This window comes from Desmodus rotundus, chromosome 11 (assembly GCF_022682495.2).
Source record: "Desmodus rotundus isolate HL8 chromosome 11, HLdesRot8A.1, whole genome shotgun sequence".
Taxonomy (NCBI): domain Eukaryota; kingdom Metazoa; phylum Chordata; class Mammalia; order Chiroptera; family Phyllostomidae; genus Desmodus; species Desmodus rotundus.
Genome location: NC_071397.1, coordinates 103215639 through 103227489, shown reverse-complemented (window position 1 = coordinate 103227489; position 11851 = coordinate 103215639).

The following is an 11851-nucleotide window of genomic DNA, read 5'->3' as shown; positions in this document are numbered from 1 at the left end:
TTTCTTGCTCGCATTGTAGATAATCTAGAAATCATTTGTAAAAGGTAACTAGAAAGTTCTTACATTTAAAACTGATGAAATACACTTCTAAATAACCCTCAAAATAAGTCACAATTGGAGTTAAAAAATAATTGGAACAATAATAATAAAAATAATACATCAAAAACATATGGGAAAAGTAGTGATGAACCTGCACACTAGGGGGAAACAGCTGAAAATTCACATGTTCTGCATCCATATTACAAACCCAGAATAATAAATTACATCCAGAGCAAGTAGAAGAATGGAAATAGGCAAGGAGAGAAGTCTGAAGGGTATATACTTAAAACAATAGCAGTTATTGGCAGTTTTCATAGAATTTTGAATTAATTTTCACTTTTCTGTATAATTTAAATAATTTGCAACAAAAAAAAAGTCATCCTCACTTTGGGTTAAAAAAAATATGAGGGAAAAACGTGCCAAAATTTAAGAATAAAAGTAACCTAGATTGCTGTGGTGACACCACCAGAGGCCTTTTCTCTGTTCACCCAGCCCGATCTCCGCACTCAGAGAGGCCCATTCTCCAAAGTGCGTTTCTTTGTGTGCAAATGCAGCCGAGCCAGAGGAAATGACAGGACCAGAGCAGAATGAGCAGCACAACCTCAGGGGGAACGTGCCCCGGGGCTGACTCACTGCAGGGCCTGCTCAACCCTGCTGCTTCACAACTAAGCACCTACACTACACACCTGAACCACAAAGGTGCTGCTTCATGAGTCACCTGGAACAGTACTGGGATTCCTCTCAGCCACGATGCACTCACAGCTATTCTGTACCAAAACGGAGCAACTCCAAAAAGTAACGGCCCCTTCTTTCCCACACCCCAACACTGGAACACATACTGACATTGAATTGGGGTCAATGACCATTAGTTGATAGAGGGAACAATTCCTTGTATGTGAAATGTAACCCAGAACACTTTCGGAAAAGGCAGTGTGAGCTGGGTGTGACAGAAAGCACAAAATACAAAGGACCGGTACTTCCAGGGGTGTAATGTGCCCAAAAAGGCAACAGGAGCATCTGTGGCAAGGACTCGGGCTATCCCGGGGGGCTCTCTAGGGTCCAGGCGCCCTCTGTCGCCTGGAGAATGCCCAACCGACCCTTAACCCCCACAGGACACCTGCATCCCGCGATATGCGGCCCTCCGCCTCCAAGGGGCTCGGACCCGTGGGGCCGGTGTACAAACAACTGGCCTACGTTAAGGCAAACCCGAAGACCCGTCCGTCCCATCCCCACTACTGCGAAGATCCCACTGTTCTTCCATCCCCTTTACGGGTGGAAGAACAGGGGGGAGGCCCCAGGAGATGGCTTTCGTCCGAACCACGGCTGGCTGGTTTCCGGCCAAGATGCGGGGCCGGCAGGCGCAGGGCAGGCCCCCCCAACCCACAAGCCTCAGCAATGTGCCACACCCTTGAGATATCAGGCCAGGGTCCCAGGGTCCCAGGGCTGGTGTCCGGGGAACTGCAAGGCCTCCCTGCAACCAAGAGGATCACGGGTTTCCCCGAGGACCACACTTCCCAGCAGGTCTCCCACCCCCGCTGAGGCAGAGTGCCTAGGGAAGACTTTTGGACCTGGGGCCGTGGCGCAGGGCCGGCCACGGTTCCGAGCCAGGTGGAATGGGCCCTGACTGGGGAGACGCACACCCACGGATGCGTTCTCCCGTGGGGACTCATGCCTGTGCCCCGCCTGGGCAGCTAAGAGTCTTGTTTCGGCTCAAACTGCCCCACCCTACCCCAAGGCGACAAAGTTGGACCCAGCTGCTTCAAATCTCTAAAGTCTGGGCTAAATTATGCGAGAAAGGACTGTGACCGCCCAGGCCCCGGTCCCCTAGCGCTCGAACCCCCCTCTCCGTGACGGCATCTGCGGTCTCCTGTCCTTGGTGTCCGCAAAAGGCATTCACCTGCTGCGAACCTGGGCTCCGGTGAGCAGGACCAGGCCCCATGGCAGGAGCCTGGGGAGGCCACTGGAGCCACTGGGCCCAGGGCTGGGGATTTTCCTGGGGGCTCTCTCGGGGCCCAGGCACCCTCTCTCGCCCAGGGAGTGCCCACGTCATCCCTTTACCCCCACAGGACACCTGCATCCCGCAATAAGCGGCCCTCTGCCTCCATGGGGCTCGGACACATGGGGCCGGGGTAGGAAAAACTGGCCTATATTGGGGGAAACCCTCAGACACCTCAGTCCCTTCCTCCCCACCGTGAAGATCCCCCTGTTCTTCCATCCGTAAGGCGTTCCCCACCTTGGTACTGAGAAACAGAGTAGTGTCCCAGGGGATATATTATTCACAGACTCGGCTGGCTCATTTCAGGGCAGGCCTGGGGCCAGGTACGTGCAGGGACCCTAGTTTAGAAGCCTCCCCAGAAACAATTCCTGTCTTCTGCGGGGCAATGCCCCCCACTCCTGAGTCATCATCCCAGGTTTGCAGAGTCCTCGTGACTGTGTTTTTAGCACTGTGTGTGTGGGGACTTTGCGTGCAGATCTCACAGTCTGCTGGGGATGGATGTAAGTCTACCGAGACAGGATCTGCTGGGGGAGGAAATGTGGTTTATCTGTCAAAGAGGAAGGGGACGGGGAAGAGCCTTTTCCTCAATGGGCTTTTATTGGGTTCAATTTGCACAGGGATACAGCTAAAGCTCATCAATCTTTGTCAGTCAGTAAGGATCAAACAATAGATAACATACAAAGAACTCTGAGGGCTTCTTCTCAGTCAGGGTCAGTTAGCTAAAGGGCTATGAAACTTTGGGAAACAAACTCATTTCATGCTTGGACTCTTGTGAGAAAACTGAGGGCATTCTTAGCAAAGCAGGTTTCACAGGGTTTTTTGTATTCTGTCTTAGGCCTGATCGTCCCCAGGGAATCTGCCCTTTCCAGCACAGGGCTGTACCGCCCTCTGTCATTGTTTCAGGCTTAAGTCAGGCAGGGGAAGTAAGGCAGCCAAGAGATTAGGTGACTTCTTGCAGATAGAATGAGGACTCAGTCTATGTCAAAGCTGAGGGGCGAGGGTCCATCCCCCCTTTTTCTATAGCCCCCCAAGTCCTTCCCTGAGGGCCTCTTCCTGACCATGCCTGTCTTAGGTCATCCCTCCCTTGAGGAATCTTACCCATCATTGGCTAACTGGTCAGGCTCAGGGCCAAGCAGGGTGAAGTAAAGTGGGCTGGGGCAGTGCTCCTGCCAGGGAGATAAGCTTTGTCTCCTTAATGGCTTATGGTCCCAAGGTCTTTCACTCAGCCTTAGCCATGGGGGTTTACAGCTTCTGAAACCAGGCAGGGCACTTCCCAACATCTCCCCCCTTTTTCTTTGTGAAATCAATTGTAGTTGTGAAGCATGTGAAACCAGTATTTGCTGTTTCTGAATGCAATCTCAAGAAAATAACCTCCATATACATTGTAAGGCACAAATAAGAATTAAGACAAGGAGGCGCCCGACGGCTGCCAGGACCCAAACTCATAAATTCAGTCCGTCGAACCAGTTCTTTTGGTTCAGCTATTGCAGATTATCGTGGAGGGTCTGGAACACTTTCTGTTCAGTTCAGCTTCTGATGTCACTGAACTGTGGTGGAGCTCATGCTGGAGCTGATCGACTTGTCCTTTGAGATCGCTAGAGAACGCGTCCTGCAGGCGATGACAAATATCTGCCCAGCAATGCTGACTGGAATTCCACTTCAAGGGGGTGACCCACAGATTAGAGAAATCTGCATCAGGGGAGTCCAATGGAGTGGAGGTGGGTTGCCGCCAAGGAAGCCTTTTCTGTGATATGGCTTCACCCTCTTCACCGCCAGCTCCAAAGTCCGTTCTGGAGAGGAAACACAAGCATACCCTCTTCCCCGAGTCAATAGTTCAACTGGGCCTTTCTAGCTTCCTTCCCCTAATGGGCCTTTGTACAAGACCAAGGGGTGTGGGCCTGCAGGCCTGTTTGGCACAAGGTGTTTGTCTATGGGTGACTTTGAATTATCATCACGATTCCAAAAGTTGTACGTATATATTGCTAGCGTGGTGAAATTCCTGGGAGGTATTGCCTGACTCCCCCTTTTTTGTTTGTTTAATAATGTTTTAAAGGTCTGGTGAGCTCTTTCAATAATTGCTTGGCCTGTGGGGTTATAGGGGATACCGAATTCCCCATTTTTCTAAGAAAGCCTGAGTGGCTTGTGGAATGTATCCTGGGCCATTATCAGTCCTGATTTCTTGTGGACGGCGTAAGTGGCTGAAGGCCTCAAGCCAGTGAACTGTAATACGTTTTGCTGACTCCCTGGGAGGAGAGTGGCGTGTAGAGCACCTGAGTAAGTGTCTACAGATATATGTAAATATTTCAATCTTCCCAAAGGGGCGTAGTGAGTAACACCTGTCTGCCAAATCATTCGAGGTTGCAACCCTCTAGGGTTCATTCCAAGAGTAGGGGGTGCTTTTGAAAGCGCTTGACAATCTGGACATTTGCTGATCACCTGTTTTGCTTGGGCCCGTGGAATACTAAATTCTTTACGTAGGGCCTGACTATTCTGGTGAAAACATTGATGAGGCATCACCACAGATTGAAAAGTATCCACCAGGCTGACAAGGGCATCAGCCAGAGAATTACCCTCTGCCATAGGTCCAGGCAAGCCTGAATGAGATCGGATATGGGTAGCAAATAAGGGGTGCTTCCTTTGATCTAAAAGCCTTTGCAGGGTTAGAAATAGACTTAGGAACTGAGGCTCAATGGACCCTTTGAACAGAGCCTGATCTATATGAAGGAGTGTATATACAGTATAACCAGAGTCACAAACTAAGTTAAGAGGCTCTTTGGGCCAATGCTGGAGGGCAAGAACAGCCCCTGAAATTCCTGCCCCTTGAGTGGAAGAGTGCCCTCCGGAAAGAAAATGTTTCCATTCGTTCCCTCTTTCCAGGCGATAGCAGCTTTCCCTGTTTTCCATGAACCATCATTAAAGATGGTTTTAGCTTTGAGAACAGGAGTGGCGCTGAATTTTTCCCCTATGTGGATATTAAGAGTGGGGAGGTTTTGGAGAAGTTTATCAGAAGGTAAATTAATATTAAACCCCCTACAAAATCAGCGACTGCACACTGAAATTCTAAAGATTGACTGGAAAGTTGTTGTAGATACACTTGGGTGAGTGGAACATCTGGGTTCCACTCTAACAGCTGGGTCGTGGCCAAAAGCTGAATGACTATCATGGCCTTTGATAATAAGCTGACATAGCACAGTAATGTAGGTGGTGATAGTGTGCTGGGTTGGATGGGATAAAAAGAACCATTGAATCATTTCTAAATTAGGTGACAACTGTCACCATTAAGGCAGTAGGAGTCCCCAGTGTGCGGAAACAAAAAAGTCTGACAGGTAGTTGTCCGTTTACCCTAGTGAGCTGCCTGGAAGAAAGGTATTGGTTAACCAAATCTAACTCCTGTCTAGCCTGATCACTTAAGGATCTAGGAGAATTTAGGTCTGAATGTGTACAGTCGCCACTAAGGAAAAGGCGGCAGGGTGATTTGTATTCCCCACTGAGTAAGGAGGTCCCTGCCCCAGATATTAAGTTTGGGCAGGGAGTATGTAAGGCTGAATCCATCCAACTTGCCCAACCAGACCAAAACCTTTCAGAGTCCACACACTTTTGCGGGGCTAAGAAACGCCCCCTACTCCAGTTATAGAAATGCAAATAAAATAGAAATTCCTTTCTTGAAATTAAGCATGCCAGCCACCTCCCAAAGCACAGGGGCTGCTGTCCCTTACCTAAGAGATGACCTGGCTGGAACTCCCCTCCATGATGTGCTGTCTGCGCCAGTTCTAAGTCTGCTCCTAGACGCTGTGTAACTGTACCCCGAGGGCAGAACCAGCGGGCCGGGACCAAGCCTGGCTCTGGGCGCAGGGAAGGTTGCTCCCGTGCGCACGGGGAGGAGAGGATGAGAGGGGCACCAGATCCCCCTCCACCGCTGTCACCCACCCTGGTGGAAAGATGCGGCCCCACTGCGCTGTGAGTGTGCACACGCTGGCTCTCACCAGGCTCAGATGTGATGTCCACCAGGGAAGGGCCTGGCTGGTGCCCATCTGTCCCTTCTCTTTTTGTCTAAGCTTTCCTGATTATGAAAGCATCTCTGCCCTGCTTTTTCCCATATTTCCAAATCTAAAGATCCCTTACCTGGGAGACAGCAGCAGCCTTAAAAAGCTGCTGAATTAGCCTGAAACATTGCTCCTGTTCCTTCGAGAGCCCGTTCCCCATGCTTGAGGATTCGTAGAAACGTTTATAGAAATTCCTTAACAAATAAAAGAGCCTTTTCTGAGATTCCTCCTGCCGCAAGCGTGGCCATTACAAAACCAGTTCCGGTTTCGCTTTCGCTCTGTCTGCACCCTCAGACCCTGTTTCTTGCTAGTGAGGAGAGTGTAGTGGGTCGAAATGTGCTGCTGGTGGAAGACAGTCAGGGAGGGCTGCCGGATATTTCGGGTACCCTAACCCTGGTTATGGGACTCGGTTTCTCTTCCCAGTCGTCTAGACCAGCTGGGAGGGCTCAGAGCACTGGGTGACTAACCCTTAAATCGCGCTTCCCCAGATGCCAAAAGTTAAATTACGTGAGATGGAATTCCCTGTGAGGCCCCTGCAGGTCTCAGGGATTCGACTCCAGACACCTCCACGAGGCCCCCACTCACATAGGGACACCCAAAATCTCAAGCTGGAGGGAGGAAGTGCCTCTTTTCTTTGGCGCTCAGCAAGAAGCTGAAATACTCATAAATACCTCACTAGGAAAGCTGATAAAAGGGAAAGTCTTTGCTTTCTCCTCCCCCAGCCTAAACCTAGGCGGGGATCGAGCTGCAGGGGATGGGACTGTGAATGCTTTTCCAGTGTGCCTCTCATTGCCTGGACTTTCGCTTGCGGCTGGCGGGAAACCTAGCGTTCTGTCCCAGTCTACGTTCCAGCTTATCCTCTCACAGGAGTCTCCTAGCAGCGAGCGCCCTAGTGGCCTTTAAACGCTTGACCCACGCCCGCAAAATGCAACAAATGCTGGGAGAGAGAAAGCAAGTCTCCCATTCATGGAAGAGGGTGCAGGGGAGACAAAGGAGAAGAGAACCGCTCAAGGGGTGGCACAACAGAAACCTTTCCTCTCATCTGTAACATGCCTGGGGGCCTTCCCGGGAGATGCCCTGTCCCTGGGGGGGATGAAAGCACTAATTTCCATCCTCTTAGGCATGCCATCTGTGATGATGGCGCCTAGCCTGTGGTCGAAGCAGGTCCCAACTTCTCAGGTCCCTGTTTGGGCGCCAGATGTCGGGGAGCTTTGCTCACAGAGACCCCGTCTACCGCGGATGAAAATAAGTCTATCGAGACATGATCTGCTTGGGGAGGGAAGGTGGCCGATCTCTCCCAGGAGAAGGGGTAAGAGCCTTTTCCTCAATGGGCTTTTAGTGGGTTCAATTTGCACAGGGATACAGCTAAAGCTCATCAGTCATGGTCAGGCAGTCAGGATCAAACAATAGATAATAGTCAAAGAACTCAGGGTTTATTCTCAGTCAGGGTCAGTTAGCTAAAGGGCTATGAAACTTTGGGAAACAAACTCATTTCATGCTTGGATCCTTGTCAGAAAACTGAGGGCATTTTTAGCAAAGCAGGCTTCACAGGGTTTTATGTATTTTTTCTTAGGCCTGATCAGGCCCCCACGGAACCGCCCTTTCCAGCACAGGGCTGCACCACTCTCTGTCACTGTTTCAGGCTTAAGTCAGGCAGGGGAAGTAAGGCAGTCAAGAGATTAGGTGACTTCTTGCAGACAGAAGGAGCACTCAGTCTATGTCAAAGCTGAGGGGCGAGGGTCCATCCCCCCCTTTTTCTATAGCCCCCCAAGTCCTTCCCTGAGGGCCTCTTCCTGACCATGCCTGTCTTAGGTCATCCCTCCCTTGAGGAATCTTACCCGTCATTGGCTAACTGGTCAGACTCAGAGTCAAACAGGGTAAAGTAAATTGAGCAGGGGCAGTGCTCCTGCCAGGGAGATAAGCTTTGTCTCCTTAATGGCTTATGGTCCCAAGGTCTTTCACTCAGCCTTAGCCATGGGAGATTACAGCTTCTGAAACAGGGCAGGGCGCTTCCCAACAACTGCATGCTTTCCCTACTGTCCAGAGGACCACACGTTTTTCTGGAGACCACATTTCCAAGCATGTCTCCCACCCACATAAAGGCAGAGTGCAAAAGGGTAGAACCAGGGACTGCCGGACAAGATGGAGTATAGGGAACTGTTCTACGCGGGGGAAATGTAGCCCAGCTCCCACTCGGAAAAGCCAGTGGGAGCGAGGTCTGGCAGACAGGACCCACGCCCACACACACAGCTACTTCTGTGGGGAATCAGGCCTGCCCTGTACCTAGGTTGCTCTGAGACTTGCTTTCCCTGAAACTCCCTCACCCTGGATTGAGGCAGCAAATGTTGACTGAGTATCTTTAACTTCCTAAAGTCTGTGCTAAACCACCCAAGTATGGAGTGTGACCAGTTCAACCACTTCCCCCCCGGAACTGTAACATCCTTCTCTTTGATGTAATCAGCAGCATTCTGTCCTTGGTTGTGTGTAAAAGGTAATCACCTACAGTGAGCATGGGCACAGTAAATGTGGACCATCCTCTATGTAAACTGCCCAGAAAAGCAGTAAAAGCCTGTCCAGGCAGGGATCAGGCTCTCTCAGGGGCTCTCTCTGGCCCTCACGCCCTCTCTCACTTAGAGAGTGGCCATGCCATCCCTTTTTCCCCACAGGATTTTTGTAGTCCCTGTGAATTTGTCTAGTGCTGCCACAGCACACAGATCCCGCGGGCCGGGATCCGCATCAAGTTCACAGACACCCAATGCAAAAACATACACAGGCCCTGGAGTCTAGAACCTGGACCCTGGAGTAGAGCCAGAACCAACAGCTGAATGCACGTCAATTTGAATCACAAAATACACTGAATGGTGAGAAAGATACTGCATACCAAAACTTACGGAAAACATCTTCACCCTTAAATGCACAGTATCAAAAATAAAAGCTGAAAATATACAAGTTTTGTGCCTATACTTAGAACCTAAAATAGTCAATTAAATCCAGAGACAGTAGACAGAGATGTGCACGTCGACATCTCCGCAAGTGTATGTACATAAAATGATAGCATTTCTTTTTAACTCTTGGGGTAGAATTGTGAAAAAAATTTTTCCTCACTGTTAAAGTAAGCAGCAACAAAATAAATTAAAAATGCTTTCCACGCACACTTGGAGCTTTTTAAAACATGACTATAGTTAGCTATAAACCAGGTTTCAGCAAATATCTCACAAAGTACTTATTGCTCTCTTTGCCATTGATCTGGAAACCAGTCACAAGGTAACTAGAAAGTCCCTATATTTAGATGTTTTAAAACACTCTTCTAAATACCTTCCCAAAATAAATCACAGTCAGACTGGGAAATAATTTACATAGAAAAATAATAAAAATACTGCATACCAGACCAAGATCTTTCTGCTTTCAAAAATGATAAAAGCTTCAAACTGTTTCTCAACCAAAGGTGACTTCTGCACCCAAGGGGGCTTTAGGCAATGTCCTGAGTCATCGTAGACTGTCCTGAGGGGAAGGGAAGCCAGGGTGTGGGCAGTGAATAGAAGTACTGAATGCTAATAAGCACCTACAATGCAGAAGACAATCCCCCAGGTGAATGAGTTATGTGGCCCACAAGGTCCATAGTGCTGAGAATGACAAACCCTGTTCTGTATCCTGAAGAGTCCCTTAGAATACAAACAGCATGTCCCTTTGCATCCTATGTCTGAAATGCTGCCTTTCTTGGAACAGGAAGCATGGAAGCTAAAAGTTAAAGAATAAAAAAGGCCAGCCATCTGACAAATGTCGGGGAGAAGTGTCCCAGGCAATAGATCGGGAGGCAAAGGAAGACCCGTCCACTTAGGAGACCAAATCACACTGTGATTAAACACAGTATTCATCTGAGGATCCCTGCTTCTTTCCATTGCTCATATGTCACTGTAATAACTGATTCATAATGTCACTTAGAACAAAGATTCTTACTCTGTTACATTCCACATTTCACCATCTCAAGTTTTCCTCTTGAAAAATGTGGACATTTGCCACACTCTGTGTTCCTCAGATTACCTCCCCAGGGCACATTCCCTGTAACAAAATACTTCTGATTTCTAGAACACCATGCTTCCAGGCCCCAAACTCATTTAAAATGCTAAGAAGGATGTTACTATTTTATTGAGCCGTTAATCTATGTATGACTAACAAAGAAAATTTTTCTATCTCCTCACATTACCTCACTTCCTGTGTTCTTTCAAGCTTTAACTATTTCTAGGTCACCTACAGCTACAACCATGTGACGATCATTATTGCATGAGAGCATGTTTACCTTCGTAACTCATGAGAATCCACGGAAAAGTATCACCAATAGAATTTAGTGCAGTGATGCGAAAATAACATGCAGAAATAAATATGCAGAAATAGTAAATTCAAGATACAATTTTTTTAAAGACTCAATAGCAACAAAACAGGTTAAAAAAAAACTGGGAATAAGCTTAACAACAATGGACAGGATCTGTATGAACAAAATTGGAAATTGCCACCCAATAACAGCAACTTTAACCGATGAAAAATATCATCTTGTTTTTGGGTTAAAAAATGGGTATCATTGTATATCCATGGACCAAAGTTATCTATAACTGAAACATAATCTAGATAAATATAGAAAAGTGGTCCCACAAGAAGTGGTCAGCTAAATTGGGACCTGAGACATGTACCCCAGAAACAGCCAGGCCCCCCTTTTCTGCTCCCCACAGCGGGACTGTATCTGCCCTCCACCCTCCCCGCACCTCAAAGCTCCAACACAGCTCAGCTCCTGTCCCTGGTTTGCATTGCTTGCATCAACGTAGGCTGTGAGCAACACCTCCGGACCACGGAGACCAGAGACCAGCAGCAGCTGGCAGCAACTAACTTCCAGCCCACGTGGTTGCTCATCTCTCCCCCAGAATTGCCAGCCCCTCATGCCCCCCAGCGTAAATTTGCCTCCCACCCAGCCCCACCCACATCTGTGACCCCTCTCACCGCCTGTGCACGTTTTTGTCTACTTTCTCTGAATTTAATGTACTATTTGAGGTTCCTAATATGGGTAAAAAAATTGTAAATTTTCAGCTTTTATTTCTGATAATGTGAATTTGAGGGCGAAGATGTTTTTCATAAGTTTTGGTCTGTGATATCTTTATCACCCTTCATTTTCAATTATTTTGTAATTGAAATTGTGTTTTACTTTTGAGGTTGTTTACGAGTGTATTACATAACTACCAAATATAAGGACTTCTGAGTCCCATTTCTGGAAAGTGAATTCTGGCTGAAGTGCAATGAGAGCACTTAAGAAACATTGTATATAATTTCAATGCTGCGATGCTTGTTGAAACTGGCTTTATATTGGCTTGGCCAAACAATAAAACTTTTTGGGAAGATGGAATTATGAAGATGCCTGCAACATTGCAGAAAGCAGTGGAACAAAACGGTGAATGCATTGTTCAATACAGTTATTGGTGAAAATGAAAAACGTCTCTTCCTTTTCGTCTTCGCATAAAAACAGGATGAACCTTTTGGCCAAATAGTACAGTGTTCCAAGTGTGCGTCTCTGCTGCCATCTCGTGGGCATTTCAGGAATAACATGTTAGTGGCAGGTGAGCAGGAAAAGTGGTTGACTGTAGTAGAACATCAATGAATGTTGACTGCAATGTTATTTAAACGTGTATTTAGTAATTTTTAAATATCAGGACTTACTAGTTACCCTTTGTTCCTGATTTCTATGTTAACAGCAATGACAGTAAGAAACATACTGTATGTAATTTCAGTC